General features: G+C 37.3%; 1 long non-coding RNA gene across 3 annotated transcripts; it reads right to left on the bottom strand.

The window, feature by feature from the left end:
* Positions 1-463: 463 nt before the first annotated feature.
* LOC135299172 (uncharacterized) lies at positions 464-16,915 on the bottom strand. 3 transcript variants are annotated; one of them, XR_010361219.1, is made up of 5 exons: positions 16,883-16,915; positions 16,036-16,135; positions 8,990-9,097; positions 3,062-3,238; positions 464-1,894 (listed from the first exon to the last, which is right to left on the bottom strand). It is a non-coding gene; the product is annotated as an uncharacterized LOC135299172 (long non-coding RNA). The 3 variants fall into 3 exon arrangements; XR_010361218.1 differs by having other exon boundaries at positions 16,036-16,915; XR_010361217.1 differs by lacking the exons at positions 16,036-16,135; positions 16,883-16,915 and adding an exon at positions 14,912-15,011.
* Positions 16,916-17,184: the final 269 nt, after the last annotated feature.

Genomic DNA, 17,184 nt, shown 5'->3' with positions numbered 1-17,184 from the left:
TCCTGGCAAAAGAAAAGGTGACCTCTCACTGGATTTGTGAATGCACTCTTTTTGCTTTTCTGACAAAACCTGGAAAGCATTCCTTTTGAACAAAGGGTTTTTTTTTTTGAACAAAGGGTTTAAGAATTGTGGAATGAAATAAGGATCAAGCTCTTTTCAGTATTGCAAAAAACAAAGTACACCCATTTAATAGAAAATATGTTTTTCTTTTACTTTTCTGGTTAAGCAGCCAAAACAGAGAACTTTTTTGCTTTTCCATATCTTAGTCATTGCAATGTCCTGCAGCTGCATATTTTGACACTTTGACAGATGCTTCCAGATCTGCCCAATGGCCGAGGAATGACTCTCTTACTTGGAAGCACTGTCTGAGGCATGGGAACACATAATGCTTTTTAACGGGGAACTGAACTAAGCTTTCCTTTACTTTTTAGATCATTATGTGTATAAAAGGGAAAGAACTATTCTCCCTGCCTTGTTTCTTACATCAAAATGCTCATTGCTGCCTCTGGGGAACATATTGGCCGTTTGATCTGATTCTTTATGGAATTTAGTTATTATGCTATTACATATTATGGAGCTGTGCCTCAGGCACTGACTTCAGCTCTTTCTAAAACTGCAGACGATCAGCTGGAATTTGCGCAACAACACCGATTTCAAAACAAGGCTGTGTTTGCTTGTGCATTCAAGCAAATTTAAGGGCAAAATATACCCCACATAAGGATGAATGCTTTTGAGAGTTTATATTAGAAGTTTACACTTTAGTATCACAGATCACATCCTAGATCTTTGCTTCATTTTCTTCACATCACCAAAGAAACAATCTGCATTTACAATACCACACCTTCTGTATTCAGTGTGGATTTTTGTGCAAAATGGCCACTTTGTTCAGAACTGCCACATCAACGCATCTGACTTCCTTAAAATGCAACCTTTCAGTCTCTTTGCTTGTGTTCTGGTATGCCTTCAAGCCAAAAGATATCTTCTGGCTCCAGACATCCCCCAAAGAAATACACTCCTAACTTCCTCAAAGAGGGTCAGTACGTGCTTTTTTAAAATATTTTTAATGAACATTTACTCAAGCATCAAGACCTTTGTTTTCAATTTTAGACACTTTAGTTCCTGTTATTTTCTGTAAAGTTCTGCAAGGTCTTGAAGGTTATCTGTCTTTTGTTCTAACTGAGAGAATATGCTTTAGTAAGTAGATTTAGCTAGAGATCTATAGCTGAAGTCAGTTCAGCCTGTTCTAAGAGCATCAGGTATTTATATTCTTTTAAATTTGAATACATTGCATGTTAGTTCTGAATCCTCAACAGATTAATGCTATCCTGTCAAAGTAGTGACTAAATTTGCATTAAAAGAAAGCTAAATTCTGTAAAGAATGTTTCACAAGACTAATCGCCTGAGACCATATCATTCATATGATTTGTATAAGGATAGTGTAAGCATGAAGATTTGCTTTTAATTACACCATTCAGAAGTGAATTTGGTTTATTTAGTATCTCTGAAACATTTTTATAATTGTGGCTGTTATTTTCTTTTTCACATTTAAGGGGTTGTGCATTAATATACTTGACAGCTGACAACTGTATGCTGCAATGAGTACAGTAGTATATGTGATTTTATCAAAGTCAGAAGAAGAACTATTATGTTAAAAGATTTCGAGGAACACATCTATTTATGCCATTCCAATGGTTCCATCCTCAGGATTAAGAAGAAGGATATACTACTCAAGACACAACCAAAAATGTTCAATAAGGGTTTTGAGGACAAATTTAAAGGATGAATCAGTCTGATGAGGACATTGTCTTGAACTCACATTGTCTTGAACTCAGACAGATTTCAGTGATGTCTGTCAGGTTTTTCAGGACCTCTTTTTCCCTTGCATTGTTGCTTCCTGATGAAAGAAAAGAAGTTACAATTGATGTATCAGTGTTCTGGCTCCTGAATGCATAGAAATACCAGTTTTCTGGAAGACCAAATAATATTTTGGGGTTTAAAACAATATCATCCACCTGGAAAATAGGTCATGCATATTAAGAACTTCTATTTTTTCATGCTAAAAGTGAGCATTTTTTCTGCCTGTGAAGTTTTATTGTCATGTTCCAAAAAGTCAGCAGAAACTTTTAGGATTTCTCACTCACGGTCCTGTGTTTTTCCATGGATACCACTGAGAGCATTTTATTCTTCACCTGTTAGAAAATGCACCACCTGGACATGTCCTCCTTAGAGTATGTTTTTATTTGTGTGATACATGAGGCAGGGCCATCCTACAGACACTTGTGGACAAGGTAGATGATGAGTTGCACTCTGCCAACATCACCTCTGTACAGGAGTTCACTTCTCATGGCACTACAGGGCCTGGCAAATGCTCTTTTTAAGACTACCAGGACCCTGTCAGTGAAGACAGGAGCAGCAACAAAGCATATAATGTCTCTGCTACTCCCTAGAGGAAAACACAACTGTGGTCAGCATCCATACACATTACCTGGTGAAGTTCATGGCTCCAGGGTGTTTGCAATGATATTTTTGCTGCCTCTGAAAAGACTTGCTAAAGTGTTGAGCCATGCTGCTGGAATGAATTGATGAAATCATGAGAAGCAACAGTTAAATGTTATATTGACATTGCCAGCAGACAAAGGGCTTGACTCCTTTTCACCTGAAGTAACCTTCTAGGGAATACTTTCTTCTATGATTGTTTTTAATTTGTTTTGTCATGCCTAATGTCCCCAGCCTTTTCAGATCACAGACAAAACATCTTCATGGCCATCAAAAGGCCACTCATTATTTTTGGGTTAAAAAAATTACAAATGGAGATGACTTCTATCAAGTAATATGTCACCTCATCTCCTAATCAGGGATGCATCTAGCCTGGTGCTGTGAACAAACACAACAATATTCTTTCTGTAATTGAACGTTGATCACAATTACAGTCTTAACTGACAATCTCTGGGAAAAGAGATTTGAGATTTGAGACTTTGAAGAAGATTTCTCAGGTGATCCTAGGCTCATTACAGATGGCCTTCTTCCACATCATTAACATTCTCAAAGCGAAGGGTTGTACCTCTACGTCAGAGTTTGGCTTAGGTCATTCACAATCACTGATTCTTGGGATTCATGTTGCAAAACTTCCAGATTAACTGTTCCACTTAGCAGTGTTCCAGAAGTAGAGGACTTCTTTCTGTTTCTTCTTCCGAAATAAAGGTCAGAGGAATGCTGTGGACAGCCTGTACTGCTGTTCCTAGAACCATAAACACAATTTGTGGCTTTGGGAATTGTGAAATTGCCAGATCAAGTAAAAATATTGCATTATCAGAGGTAGCTCCCTTTCTTTCTTGGGACCAGGGAAATTAGTAGGTCGTCATCCATCTTTTCGTCATTCAAACAGTACACTTATGTATGCAATCAATCTGTTTTTCTAAAGAATCATTTACAGACTGCTTCTCCTGCTCCTCTGGGCAGTCCCTTCCCTTCACCACTGAAAATAGACACAGTTGCAATTGGAAAATCTTACAGCTACAGCAAGGGGCAGACTTAAGTGTTATTGCAGTTTCACAGAGTTACAGAATAGGTAAGGGACCACTGGATGTCCTCCAGGAGCCTCCCTGCTCAAGCAGGATCCTCTAGAGCATGCTACTCAGAATTGTGTCCAAACAACTTTGAATATCTCCAGAGAGACTCCACCTCACAGGGCAATTTGCTCCAGCGCTGAGTAACCCAAACAGAAAAGAAGTCCTTCCTCATGTTCATGTGAAAAGCTATGTTCCAGTGCCTGCCTGTGGCCTCTTGCCCTGCTGCCTGGCACCACGGAGAAGGGACTGGTTCTTGACACCCTCCATTCAGACACTTATATACATTGATGAGATCACCTCTCAGTCTCGTCCTCTCCAGGCTGAGCCAGGTGTATCATCAGTATGTGCTCACAAAGTCAACAGACACATGCAATAATGTGCAAGAGAAGTTCCTGAAGTCAAATCAGAATGAAACAGTAAAACCACCATGGTACCAAATAGGCAACATATTTTTCAATTAGCTTGAGCATGCTACTGGAATTTTTTCTGAAGCCAGTACAAATTATGTGGCTTTGGTTTACCAGTATTTAATGTGGAAAAAATTCTACTCATGAAAAATTTGGACCAGCTTTAGTGAAAACTATTTGCAAAGTGCAAAATAGATTCATAAAACCTCAGAGATCTGATCTTCAAAGTATTCTTTCACTGATTACAAAATCTATTCTTTATTCAGTGGTGATACAAAAAAGTTAACATTTAGGAACAAACTGAGGAGCTAAAATCCTACTAAAGACATGTAAGTGAATAGTCACGTGAATGTACTTGTGCTGCAAAGAATCTATTTAGCAGCTAATAGCATATAGTCACTACAGCTAAATTACACACTAGTAATAAATTCATTAAGGAAACTGAAATGAAAAACAGACTCTCATGTGCCAGAGGCAACTTTTTTTTTTAAATCTTCCATCTTCCAAATACAATTATACCATCTTCCTGCAGTCATCCTGAAGCAATAATTCATTTCATACTTGCTGGCTGTAAACATCCTGGTATGACACAAAAATATTTAAATTATTTTTTATTTATCACCTTATATTGTTCCATGGCTAGGATGCCTTTAGAATGAGTTGCTCTGAGGTGACAGAGCACAAGCCTTAATCTACAATTGTTTCACAATGAGTAAAGAATTAATCATTTATGTAGTCTCAAACATTTCATGCTACCATGAACTCATTAACTCATTGTCTCCACCCATGTATATGTATGACACACGTACACATGCACCTATATGCTCTGTCACCTCAGAGTAATTCTTGGATCTCAGGATTGTAAAGACTATCAAGAGGATATGACAGTTTTTATGCCTCAGAGAAGCTAATTTGCATACAGGAAACCTCCACTTGTTGCATAGGACAGACTTGGGTTTCATGGTTATCTGCATGGTTACATTTTCACTCTTGCTCCAGAAAATCTGCATTTCTTGAATGCTCTACATCAAATCTACCAGTGGGTATCTACTACTCCTTAAAGCAAATAAAATTATATGGATGCCAATGTTTAAGCAACAGAATTCTTGCCACCATTATCACTACAATGAGGTAATAGATGTCTCACAGAATACAGTGCACCGCAAAGATTTAGTTCAATACTTTAGCTTTGAGACATAACTATTTTGAGGCTTTCTGTGAATAACTCTTAGGGAACAGAAGATGGCCATAACAGCCACTGCTCAAAAGCTGGGCTATTTGCTTTCTTTATTAGTACACATAGACAGTCTGTGACGTACCTTCTCTTGGGACAGCTCTAAAGGAAAAAAAATCATGGTGCAAATCTGTATTATTATTGACTATTGTTTATTTGACAGTGACTGTACTAAAAACAGTCTATAAACACAAAAATTAAGTTGCTAAAATTTGAATATGAATTTGACATTTTCTGACATGTTTGTATAGTCTAATTTCTTAAACATTTTGACATAATTTGTGAATCTCTTTTTCTTTGGAAATTTGGAAGAAGCAGCTGTCTAGTTGCAACTTCCCTGTCACAGGATACTCCATCTGTATTTCACATTTATGGTATACTAAATTGTAGTTACCACATACTGTGTGTTTATTTACTTTTCTCGTTTTCAGTCTCTCTCTTTTTACTCCTGTTTTTCTTATTTTACTTTCATTCTGACTACATATGCCTTTCATAATCACAGAATTGAAAATTCATTTCAATTCAGTGACCAAAAAATGCTGGCTGATGCCAGAAAAACAAAGAGAACAGCTGTCTCGAAGTGGGTTGTTACTCAGCTGTATTTATTTAACTAATTTTTGGCAAAAATAATCCTTATTAAGGATTAACTAGTCACAACTAGTTAATGTCAAAATAAATGACACCTCCTGCTGATACAACTAGGTTAAATGACCAGAATCTATCCCATGTAAGAATTCGACAGACTAGGAGATCTTTCTGCTTTACTTCTCTATTTTTTTTCTTGAAGACTAATTTTGCACTATCTAGATGCAAAATTTAATCCACAGTTACAATAAATTGACTTTTCTGCTGGAATTTTCCATTTATATTTGGAGTTAATAATTGCAGGATTTTTTTTAAGCCCACAGGGTGAGACAGGATTATTTGCAAAAAATTACATTGTCTAGAATTTAAATTAATCATGTTGGTATTCATATAAACAAATAGCATAAATATCTCACATAAGCCTGGGTGTTTCTGCAGCTACATATAATGATCACTTAGTTTAAAATACACAGGCATACTTCAGCAACCACTGGAGGACTACTTAAAGTGCCCTAGTTTCAAAAGAAGAGCATTCCCTCACACCAAAACCAGTCTCACTGTACAGACTCACAGCCTTGTGGTAAGACACTTTCTAGGGAGATATGGATTTCCATTCATTCATTTTATAGAAACTCTTGAACCCCTTTAGCCCCATATTCTATTAATATTAATGCTTTAATTGTTCAGGTATTCAGCAAAAGAGAAGACATATCACCTTTACCACCTCTTATTTTAAGTTTTAAAAAGTGGTCAAAGGATCTATATTTTGATTGAAGTTAATGTGAAGCTACACAGGTAAAGACATTAACAGAAAAACCCAATTTTTTCAGACTAATAATGGCATTTGAGTTTCAAACAGCTACCAGTTTCAATCCTAGCAAGATGGCAGTCACTGAAACTTATGGAATCTTTTGCATTAGAGGAGTTTTGCCACCAAAAATATAGTCCCTTACATGTTTCAGCAGGACTTTCGAGAATCACAGTCTTGGGTTTAAAAGTTGCAACCATCTACAGATCCACTTTTGGCACTATAATAGTTTTGTGAATCTTGGCCTGAAACCCTCTGTATCTTGATTTGAACTAGAACAGTACAATGAAAAACTTCAGCAAGCTGCTTGGGAAAGCTTTGACCCTGCCTTTGACTCCCAAGACATCTGCGTGCCAGGAGCTATGGGTGCTGGACCAGCTGCCATGAGGACTGCCTCCTCGCTAGCGCTAATGGTTGAGAGATGTAGGGCAAAAGGCTAGTATAGACACATCTCTGATTGTTTAGGCTGATTATTCGTTCTCAGAGCAATAGAAGGAAACTATGCAATGAATTTGTGCAATAAATTAAGTGTTAAGCAAAGTGTTTTCCCAGTTACTGATATTTTTGCAAAGTTTGCTGATTTCTTCAGCTGTCATTCTCTTTTGAGTTTGCTACTGTGTTAATTAACCTGTGTCAATTCTGCCTTATTAGTCATAGGCTTAAGTGAATCAGCATAAAATAATTCATGTGTATCTTAGCTTTATTGGATTACATTTAGTCACGCAATATTTGATTAGTCTTGATTCCTAGTATATGATTTTGAATTTGCACATAGTTACTCTCTAAATTTTTGGACATCTTTGCTCGTTGTTGAGACATCCTGCCTTGAACTTTATCTGCTCCAGATGCCAGATGTGGTTAGTAACTCTGAGCTAGAGCCCAGAAACTAAAAGAAAAAAAAAAAGGCCAAAACAGATACGGAAAAAAAACCCCACAGTGGTGCCAAGATCCACCCTCACTCTTCATACACAGAAGGTACACTGAAAACTTTGAGTAAACAAATGCTCCATCTACACGCTTAACGCTGTGAAAACATGACCTTAGCAAAATTGCAAAAAGGAAACCAGAAGGCTTCAGCCCTAGCAGTAGACTTCATACTTACTGGAGCCCTCTGATTCAACATATATAGAGTTTAGTTGTGGCTTATTTCTGGGAAGCCCCTATGTAAGTGACTTGAAGATAACATATTTCTACCATATTCCTATTAAAGAAATAACCATATTTACTTGTAAAAGCAAAAAGTACAAATTAAAATAAATTAATATCTATAGGAATCTATTGATAATAACAAGCATGATAATAAGAGTTATGGTACTATTATTATTCTTCTTTATGAAGAATACTCATTTTTTTACAGAATTTGAGTAAGGTAATTGGCTTTACAGAGGCACAGAATATTTTTAAGTATGTTTTTAATGTCTTGTACCCCTATAATTTCTGAAAATAACACATGTATGAAAGTCTGTTAAAAGCAATGTCGTTCTTTTCCGTCATTCCAAAACCAAAATACTGGTTTTCTCTTGTTTAAAACCATATGATAAACTCTGTGGTTAAGTCGTCTTTAGGTTGTGGAATCTGATCATACCAAATTCTCACAAGAGCTAGTAAATACCTGCAGCTTGACTGAAATTCATTTAGAATCACACAGAAACTGGACTTATGGGCTTGGCCTTATTCTCATGAAATCCAGGAGGAGAAAAAACAAAAACTCTTACTGTGTAAAGTGTAAAAATATCACACACTAAATTTCTTTTTTTCTCATTTAAACAAGAACAATTTTTAAAGGTATGGAATCAGATTAGTTCATCAAAATGCTCTTTGAGATGAGCATACATATGCTTTCCTTGACACTGATCTCTCTCAGTCCCACATAATGTCACCTAAGCCAGAAAAGAAAACATAAACTCACCCTATAAATACTGTTGCTCTTCTGCCAGCTTGTACCAGTTTGGGTATTTCATAATGGCCTAATTTATTATTCAAATAGAAATAAATGAAATGGAGAACCAGCCTCTTTCCTAGATATAGAAAGATATGCCACCTATGTATATTTGTATAAACACACTCAAATATACATTGATTATTGAGTGCATATTGATATAGAGAGGACAGAATGAAATATACCTAAATTAGATTTTTTTTTAATCAAGCATTTTTCAAAAATAATGTTATATCTGTAAAAAGCGTTCTGAAAAAAAAAATTTGTGGAATAGATTTACTTAACTTTATAAACATTATAGTACTGTCACAATGCCTAAACTAGGATTTTACGCATTCTGAATCCATATATTCTAAAATCCTGTCTTTGACAGTCATCAGAACATATGAGAACACACACACACATATATATATATATGTTGTAATCTTCCACATTTTGCGATCTCACCTTCAGTGATGGTAGGTTTTGTGTCTAAGGGCATGGAAGCATGCAATTCCCAAATGCTGGAGTTCTAGGCAGAAGACCCAGTTGGCTGAACAGGAACAGGAATCTTCTCTGTAAATAAGGGAAAAATGAAGGCATATGCACAGTGGAAGCAAGGTCAGGTGACACAGGAAGAACAGAGAGGTGCTGCTTTCCATTTTCCAGGGAGAAAATTCATGTGGCCAAAGCTCAAGCATATTTGAAGCTGGCCAGAAACGTGGGGGGCAATAAAAAGTTTTTCCAAATCTGTTAAAGACAATAGGCAGTGTAGAATAACATCAGCCCTTTACAGGGACAGGATGGTCACCTCACAAACCTGGACACAGACAAGGCACAGGTGTTTAACACATTCTTTGCCTCTACCTTCAACATGGATCATGGAACAAGGGGATCTGAGCTGGAGTGCAGGGGTCAGGATTTTCACCCACTAGACCCCGGCTAGATGTTTCTCTTCACCAGATAGGAGGGCAACTCGAGTCCTGGACAATTTCAACTGATTTATTGCAGGGTCCAAAAGGGATAGGAAAACACGGAGGGTAGGCTGAGGGACGGACGGAGAGTCGGAGGGACAGCAGGGATGGGTAACAACCAGCAGAAGGACCGCAGGGTGAGTGCCTCGTCTTTGGGGAAAGTTACAGTTCTTGTGCACAGCTACATGGAGGGGGATGGGAGGGGAAAAGTTTTCACAGGAGTAACTAATGAAAGATACAAAGGGTACAGGATGATCTGGACGGGAAAGGGAGTACAGCATTCCAATCAAGGGAAAGGAATTAATTTCTCCTGACTTAGACAATGGTGCTTTCCCAGGGCATTCCTGAGATGGCTTTCTCACCCCTGACCCCCACACTGGAGGACCATGACTGCAAGGATTATCAACTCCCAATCAACCCTGAAACTCTGCGGGATCTGCTGCTCCATCTGGATCCCTACACATCTATTGGGTCTGAAGGGATTCTGCCAAGAAAATTCAATTGCTGATGTCATTGCAAAACCTATCTCAATGATTTTGAGCATTCTTGGAAATCCAGAGAGTGTGCCTCAGTTTTTAAGGTCTAGAAGGAAGACCCAAGAACCAGGCCTGTCAGTCTCACTTCAGTGCCTGGTAAAGTTACGGAGAGGATTATTCTGGGAGGTAATGAAAAACACCCGAAAGATAATGCAGTCATCATTTCAGCCTGAGAAAAAGAGATTGAGGAGAGACATCAATGCAATTTCCTTGTGAGGGGCAGAGGAGGGGCAGGCACTGATCTCTCCTTTTGGTGACCAGTGGCAGGACCCAAGGGAATGGCTCGAAGCTGTGCCAGGAGAGAGTTGGGTTGGATTTTAGAAAAAGATTCTTCATCCAGAGGGTGATTGGGGACTGGAACTGGAAGGCTCCTGAGGGAAGTGGACAGACCACCAAGCCTGACAGAGTTCAAGAAGTGTTTGGACAATATTCTTGGGCACACGGTGTGACTCTTGGAAATAGTGCTGAGCAGGGCTGTGAGTTGGATTCGATGATCCTTGTGGGTCCCTACCAACTCAGCTTATTATGTGATTCTGTAAATTTAATTGATAATTTTTTGAACTTGCTTAAAATGATATGACACCCTATGGCAACGGGTTTCACAGTCTAACCACATTGTGCATGCTGTAATGGTTCTGACGCCACTAGTATGTCTTTTAAATAGTCAGATATTACTTTTTAGTTACACACTGATGTTGAGGAGCCAAATGAACAGATATCCAAAGTACAAGGCTTATTCATAAGTCATATGTGATCTTTAACATTCGTACTCAGAAGCTCTAAGAAGCCCAGCAGAAAAGTTTCCCATTCAGAACACACACCTCATTCTCCTCAATTAAATGTAACAAAAACTTATGTATAGAAGGCCTCAACTGAGTTATCTGAGTCAACCAGCTGGGACCAGGTGCCTCATAGCTTGGCATTGCTTCACTTAGTTGGAGATTGTTGAACAATGATCATTAGCTCTAGATTAATACATTAGAAATAGATGATAGATAGATAGATAGATAGATAGATAGATAGATAGATAGATGTGATAGATAGATACATGCATGAGAACAATTAAACATTTCCTGTAATTTTTTTTTTATTTTCTCCAGTTCAAAGACATATGGGACAATCTTCAAAATATTTTTCTATGTGCACATATAAAATGAAATAAGGTTAAACTATCTTTGCTGCCGGCTTCTGCCTGGTTTACTTCAGGATGGAATTAATCCAATAACAACTTCCTTTTGTATATGGCATTCTTTAATCAAAAAAAAAAAAAATAAACTTCCTATAAGAAAAAGTGCCATGGTGCTAACATTTGAGATTTTTGACTCATTTCTTAATTTCATTTAATGTGATAATTTATAGAAACTACATAATTCATCAGTTTTTTACTGCCTTTTTCATACCTTTTATTTCACTTTTGGTTCACTTGTTATTTCTGGATTGATTACCTCATTATTCTGCCCAGTTGTTAATCTATAGCATACTACAAGTTTTATGTATCACTTCCAAGTTTTTGCACATTATTTTTTTTACTCCAAACCTTTTCTTTCAGTAGTAGTAAATGTTCTCTAAAACACACATCTTATAATCACTCTGCAGCAAAAAATAATCCTCCCCATCTAAAAAAAAAAATGAGAGTATATGATAGCTTTTTCTTAAAACAGGACTACCACAAAGTGATGCACCTGGACACTGACTATATGTATAAAAAATGGAGGGAGCCAAAAGACTAGCTTGAAAGATAATCAGACCATCTATCACCATCAGACCATACATAAAACTGGAGAGCAGAATAAGAAGACTGATTCTTTTCATGGTTGCCCCTGCTAATATAAAAGTTTTATGGGGCTTCTCTCTTTTTTTTTCTTTTTTTTCTTTTTTTTTTTTTTTTTTTTTTTTTTTTTTTTTTTGTTGGGTTTGTTTTTGGTCTTTTTTGGTTCTTTCTTTTAAAGGTTAAAACATAATCAAAACAATATTTCTTCTCAACTGGATAGTACTCAAAGAAAGCACATTAGTAGTATCTAGTAAATAAGCTAATTAATAAGACTCCATGATTTAAACAAATATCAAAATCCATTTAACTCTGTGGTTATAATCCTTTAAAGAAACAGACAATAAGTCACTTGCACTACAATTACCCAGTCCTATGAAACTCAAGTTACTGTACTTGGTGGCTAGTGTGACTTTAATTGCTCACCCCAGCTTTTTAGGAAGCCCTTTACAATTTGATTATAAGCCTACAATATTTTCTTTGCAAACATATAGATATTTGCTGTGCTTGATGGGTTGATAACCAAATTAATAGGGAAGACAGTCACTCCTGCATATAGTGTGTTGCCAGACTTGCAAGAGGCATGGGAGGGGTTCACATATTTTTGTTTTGGTTTTGCTGCCAGCTGCCGTACTGCTGTGGTGTTTAAAGACAGTGCCAAATACAGGGTTTTAAAGGTTCTCCTATAATTATATCAGATAGAGAAAGGGCAGGGCATGCTTTAACACTGAATCTTTCCTTATTCATTTAGCGCCTGTCTCAAGCCTTGAAAAGTTTTAACACCTTGCAGAACTGCCTTCCTAGCAAGGCCTCATGCTCATGTTCTCATTCTTCCAGCAGACTATATTTTTTAAAATATGTTATTGCTTTTCAAGAATGGGATTAACCCCAAATTCCCTTACCTAGTAACTTTTTAAAAGTTATTTTTATTAATAATGCTTCTATCCTCATTGAACCTTGTGTTACCTTAATTGCTTTAAGCTTTTTTATTTTTTAACAGAATTAAGTATCTAAGGGGAAACGTGAGTAGCTAAGTGTTCCTCATTTATATGGTCTATATGCAGGACAATGGATTGAAATATTTATCACTGTGATGCCTGAGATACAGACTGAATTAATGTTGAGCATGGCAGAGGTAATTTGATCAAGGAAAGGCATGCTGGAGAGCTAGAAATCCTCTCTGAATAGCTGCTCAGGAGAGGATTTCCAAATCTTTTGTCCTTAGTTTCCTAGGCAGCTATTTTCTTAACCTCTTCTCTAGATATTTGGTACTACATTATTTTCTTAACTTCAAAATTTTTCTCTCAGTAGTAGTAGATGTTTCAAAAATGACAGGAATCTCTTTCAACCTTCCTTCTCTAAAGTCAATTAGAGGCAATCCAAAAACCAGTCACCATCTCTCTGTGTCTCATTTATTATCACATCCTCGCACATGTTCTGACACATAATTCCACAAAAATTTTTTAGACATTCTCAAGAATCAGGAAATTGCACTGTGCAAGTTTCTCTGCATCTTTTTTATCATCTCCAGTGACTTCCCTTTTCTAGTTTATAAAGCAAAGTGATCTAGCCTTCACTGTATAGTCCTCTTTAAGCTAACAAAGACCTTTTATTTTCATCAACTGTCACTTCTATTATGACAATACTACTAACTTCAATTGCTTGTATTTTCAAAAAGCCCACATTATTGCTTTCTCTATCCTGCCTGCTATTTTTGAAAAGGCAAACAGAACTATTTGTTTTAGTGTCTCACTCCAAATCTCACCATGAAAGTCATGACATGTTCAACATATAGTACAAGCACTGTGAAAAAGATATTTTGACAACTATTTTCTTGTACTTTACTTTGATGTACCTGGTTTTCTCTGATTTGGCCCAAGTACATTACATTTTTGTGCATGTTCTGCTGTTGTCCTGAGTGAACAAAATAATCTAGCCACTCACTACCATGAGCTGATATGATGTCGTCCCCTAAAAATGCATTTTGGCAAACCTCTAAGCCTGTTATTCATTCATTTTCTTGCCCTCTGAGTTAGTTAGTTAGATATTTCTGGCAGTCAGTCTATGTCTTGAAATCTTTTGTATACACAGCTAGGTGTAATATCCAAAATGCAGCATAGCTGCATAAGCTCCTCTTATGCAGTAATTTATGCCTTTCAACATAATACGTGCATGGAGAAAATACAGAAAATGCATTTTGAATAAGCCTCTTGGACATGGAAAACTCCTTCATACTTGCTGTAAGTTTCTTGTTAATGAAAAAAACATACACCACATTAAGTATGTGACCTGAAAGTTGTCTTTTAATTACCCAATGCAAAGCTGGATATTTGTGGCATTTCTCTAGTTTTGTATTCCACCTGTTCTTCTTAGTAAAAGCTGGGGAAATGCACTGAGCTACATACCAAACACGCATGCTGATTAGCTGTGTTTGTATGCCCTGCTACACGCATTGCCTGATAATTCATTCCCAGAGTGATACCATTTGGTCTGTATAGGAACTTGAATAACACCTTGCAGAGAATGAGAACATGGTAACAAAAAAATGAAGAACAGGGTGACATATGTCTGAGAGGTCATATTTCTGTCTCCTCTACAAAAATATATTTAAACAGCCTGGAGCTCCTTCACTTGGATTCCACTGTGGTCTATGAGGAGCAGCACAGTATAAGCCACGGACTTAATAAATGGAGAGAAATGGAAGAGGAACCACAGACATAAAAGGAAAGGAAAAAAAGACTTATTTCTAGCCAAGAAGTTTACTAGAAAGCAATAAATGAAATGACATTCTGTACACAAACAATATGTAAAGGTTAATAAACATTCAACATTGCACCCTTGTGCAGGAGTTTGAGTGAAAGATTTGACCTCAGTAATTTCAGCATCTAAGACATTATTTAGTAGTATTATTATTTCTTAACTTTGAAGAGAAATTGCATGGAATTACCACGAAGAAGAGGATTCTTCCTATCGGCAATATTTTATCTTTTATGCAATTGGTCAAATTAAAAACTTGCGATGGTAAAAGGGCCATGTGGCAGCAAATTTCTTAAGAGTACCTGTAGTGAGTGGGCAACAAATTCAGTGCAGTGAAAGAGCAAAGCACACCTACCCCTTAAATCCAGGCGATATCTGCTGGCTCCAGGGGTAAACCACAGAGCCATCCTTCAATTACTTCCATCCTGCAGAGGACTGGCACATCCTGTTCTAGTGGAGAGAACACATAAGAGAACACCATCTCTTATGTCAAATATATTTCTCCAAGGTTATGGGTATCGGTGTGGATCCTTTTTTACCATCTTGGAAGATGTGTCACACATATTCTTGAATGGAATAATGGCAAGAGTCTGCTTAGCCAATAAAACCAGTTAGAAACTCTGGCTTAGTTTTTTAGTTTTATCAGAATACTTCTAAACAATTTCAACCTATGATACCCAAGATTGTATTCAACCAAGCTGACCTCTGGACACAGAATTATAAGTGGTTTTTTGGTTTTTTGTTTTGTTTTGGTGGGTTTTTTTTGTTGTTTTTTTTTTTATGGAAACAGCGTGTGCACTCAGATTTTAAAGCATTCCAGCATTTCTAAAGAGTCCAGATTGTTCTTAGCATTCATGCCAAATTATCAACAATTTAGAAAACTGTTGCCAAAAGTCATTCCAACTACAGCTGTTTGAAATACAGAGGGGTTTATTGATCTTCTCCTTTGCATAGCTCTTTAAAAAAAATTACATTGTGGAAATAAAGACCATGACAGATGTTGATCATTGCCATAGGAGAGGGCAAGAAGGGGAAGGAGAGACAGGTGGGTATCAGGGTTAAATTGCAGGTGAAAGACTCCATTGCAATGCCATTATTAGATCCCTATGTGGTAATACTGCTCTCATGATGTGACTTCAGCCTGGCACTTTACTTATGTCCCAACAAATTAGGGAAGCTGGCTCAGCTGGTTGGAACAGAGCTCATTAGGCATGGCACTTTGGGTGGCACAATTTTCACAGCTCCAAAGCAAATTGGAGTCCTCCCAGAAACACAAGTATCATATGCTAACAAATCACTTATCCCAGAGGCCACCTTTGACTGCTCTTCTGAAGCACAGTAAGTCATGATCATTAGGAAAACTTAATGGCTGTGATCCATTTTAGCAGCTGGATTATATTAGTTCACATTTTTAAGGACAAAGGTTATAATAACGAGATCTTGTGTTATTGGAATTATTCAATTAGGTGACATAGTTACCTTAATGGATCTGTAACAGTTTGCTGGGTGCTAGAAGCGATGTAAATTCTTTCTTCTAGGTAATAGAAAAGAAGGGAATTCCATAGATAAAGGCAGACTACTAGAAAACAGAAGAGGGATAAGAGAGAGGGCAAAATAGGAACACTACTGAGAAACAAGGTGAAATTACAAGACATTAATGACAGACATGCAGTCTGAGTCAGAGTACTTTAGGGCCTTGAAAGCACAAGTAAAACATTTAAACCTGATACACCAGGCAAAAGAAAACAAAGAACATAAAAGACAAGTGTGTGTGTTAATATACACACACACTTGCATGATGTACATGTTTATAGAGCTCAGGACTAAAACAAAGGATTTTTCCTGCCTACCCAACACTCCACAACATTGCATTTTCTATGGGATAACATCTGTGAATCTCGTAACAAGCTAATGAACAAGAGCATTTATTTCAGCTTTTATTTCAGGGTGCTCTTATTTCTATTGTATGCTCATACGCATTTATATTGAGGAATTGGAGTTGCATACAGTTCACACTAATGTAGCAGACAGAATTTGGCTTATATGCTATAAAAGAGTTAAACACATTCTAAGGTGTAAGCTGCATTAACCACACACCTGAAAATTTCTCAAAAACATTTATTTTGATATGTCTAATATCTGCAACATTAAATGACATTAAATGGTTGTTTTTTCATGCAAATAGATTCTGCCTACTAGGGGAAAGAGAGGGAGAAGGCTGGTGGGTTGTTCTGAAGTGAGAAAAACTGGCTTGCTTTTTTTTTTTTTTTTTTTTTTTTTTTTTTTTTTTTTTTTTTTTTTTTTTTTTTTTTGAGGCTGTCCTCACCCTATTCCTCATGCGACTTGGGCCAACCAAAACTCGCATAGCCTCAGGAGCTGCCAACAGTCCTTATCAAAGCTTGTAGCAGCTTCTCACGCGATTTACACGCACGCACACACACACAAATCCCCCTCTGCACCGAGCGGAGCTGTAGCTGCCCTGGGACCCTTTCTCCGGGGGACCCGCGAGCCTGTCCTGCCCGGAAAGCCTTGGGCTGGGAAAAGGGGATGAAGCTGGTCTTCCCTCCGGCTCTTGCTCTCCAGAGTTCATCCAGACACTCAGGAGGACGATTTAATGACCCGCTCCGC

This window comes from Passer domesticus, chromosome 4 (assembly GCF_036417665.1).
Source record: "Passer domesticus isolate bPasDom1 chromosome 4, bPasDom1.hap1, whole genome shotgun sequence".
In the NCBI taxonomy this organism is placed as follows: Eukaryota; Metazoa; Chordata; class Aves; order Passeriformes; family Passeridae; genus Passer; species Passer domesticus.
Note: the sequence above shows the minus strand (reverse complement) of the source record. Positions and strands in the feature narration are given on the sequence as shown.